This window comes from Heterodontus francisci, chromosome 8 (assembly GCF_036365525.1).
Source record: "Heterodontus francisci isolate sHetFra1 chromosome 8, sHetFra1.hap1, whole genome shotgun sequence".
In the NCBI taxonomy this organism is placed as follows: Eukaryota; Metazoa; Chordata; class Chondrichthyes; order Heterodontiformes; family Heterodontidae; genus Heterodontus; species Heterodontus francisci.
The window spans coordinates 10,609,920-10,612,384 of record NC_090378.1 but is presented as its reverse complement, the minus strand read 5'-3'; positions in this window follow the sequence as shown (position 1 = coordinate 10,612,384).

Here is a 2,465-nt window from a genome sequence, read left to right as displayed (position 1 = left end):
ATCAGGGAGAAAACCCTCCGCTGGCTGGAGACATACCTAGCACAAAGGAAGATGGTTGTGGTTGTTGGAGATCAATCATCTGAGCTCCAGGACATCACTGCAGGAGTTCCTCAGGGTAGTGTCCTAGGCCCAAAAATCTTCAGCTGCTTCATCAATGACCTTCCTTCAATCATAAGGTCAGAAGTGGGGATATTTGCTGATGATTGCACAATGTTCAGCACCATTTGTGACTCCTCAGATACTGAAGCAGTTCGTGTGGAAATGCAGCAAGACCTGGACAATATCCAGACTTGGGCTGATAAGTGGCAAGTAACATTTGTGCCACACAAGTGCCAGGCAATGACCATCTCCAGCAAGAGAGAAGACATTCAACGGCATTGCCATCACTGAATGCCCCACTATCAACATCCTCGGGGTTACCATTGACCAGAAACTGAACTGGAGTAGCCATATAAATACCGTGGCTACGAGAGCAGGTCAGAGGCTCGGAATCCTGAGGCGAGTAACTCACCTCCTGACTCCCCAAAGCCTGTTCACCATCTACAAGACACAAGTCAGGAGTGTGATGGAATACTCTCCACTTGCCTGGATGGGTGCAGCTCCAACAACACTCATGAAGCTCAACACCATCCAGGACAAAGCAGCCCACTTGACTGGCACCCCATCTACAAACATTCACTCCCTCCACCAACGACGCACAGTGGCAGCAGTGTGTACCATCTGCAAAATGCACTGCAGCAATGCACCAAGGCTCCTTAGACAGCATCTTCCAAACCCGCGACCTCTACCAACTAGAAGGACAAGGGCAGCAAATATATGGGAACATCACCACCTACAAGTTCCCCTCCAAGTCACACACCATCCTGACTTGGAACTATATCGCCATTCCTTCACTGTCGCTGGGTCAAAATCCTGGAACTCCCTTCCTAACAGCACTGTCGGTGTACCTACCCCACATGGACTGCAGTGGTTCAAGAAGGCAGCTCACCACCACCTTCTCAAGGGCAATTAGGGATGGGCAATAAATGCTCGCCTGGCAGTGACGCCCACATCCCATGAATGAATTAAAAAAAAAATAGTGGCATCACGCTGGAGGTGGCGGAAATGGCAGCGAATGATTCTTTGGATGCAGACGATGGTGGGGTGGAAAGTGAGGACAAGGGGAGCCCTGTTGCAGAGAGAAAGGGAATGAGGATTCAGAAATGAATGAGTTTAGGGCTTAGGCTGATGAAGACACTGCCACCAATGATGGGATGATATAAACCAGGGATGTGCAGGATGCATCTGTCCGACTTTAGTCATTCTTTCGTCAAACTTTCAAGGTTTTGCTGCAAAGACAGTGTTGTAGTTTAAATTATTTATAGTTTGCCAGGGACAAAGAAAGGTAACTTTTATGATCACTGAAAGAGGTCGTTTTCTTCTGCCTTCTTTACCTTCATCTCGAATTGACTGTGTTTTTGAAAATTCCATACCAGAGTTGTACTCTTATCAAGGAACTGGTTAGACCCATAATATTACATGCAAAGTTACTGAAACTACATTGTTGCAGAAGAAATTTGTATCAGGAATAAAGAATGATAATTCTCGCTGGGTAGAATTACAAATACAGAGAATATGAGAGAAATACCCAACTGCAATCCACCCGGCCCCAATGGTGAGTTTTTCACATTGGAAATGAGGAGGGAAGGTGAAGGACAACTACATATATGTGCAAAGATTACATCGATGGGAATTCTTTTCTAACCAGATCCACAATTGTTTAATATTTCCACAACTTCCACTTGCCTCGAGCAACAGAACTAAAACACTTACTTTGAAAACAGCATTTTATTTTGTGAAATACATATTCATGGTAAGATTCAACTTGTCTTTCAGGAGTAGGCAATTGTAAATCTCTCATGAAGATTAAAATGCAAATAATTACAGTTTTTGTATTATTACAATTAAAAAGCAAGCAGCAAAAAGAGGACACTATTTGTGGTCCATTCACACCCCTTAATGGAGGAAACTGAACATTAAAAAGTTATCTAACTTCAAAGTAATAACATATGGCAAAATAAAATCATAATAAATCATGAATGAGAATGAAGATGTGTGTAAAACAGACAGCACGTGTGTATGTCACGATTGATAAATCACACAACGGGAAAGTTGAATTGTTCCCTGAATTGTAAGTATTTAGTGGCAACAAATTTTAGCCGACACTGTCATTAAACATTATGGGAACTAACGCAGTTTTGGTGCATTTTGTAAACAATTTAAGATGCCTGAAGGGACCAGATCTTGGAGTGTAAATCATATTTATACATTTGCTTTTCATTGACTAGGAATTGATTGATTACATAAAATATTAAATTTGTTCCCGAGATCTGCATTAGTTAAATTTCTAAGGTTGGAAGTGAGATCACTTTTTATTGTGTTTATTTGCAAAAGTAAATAATCACATTATGAGAAGAGTAAATAGA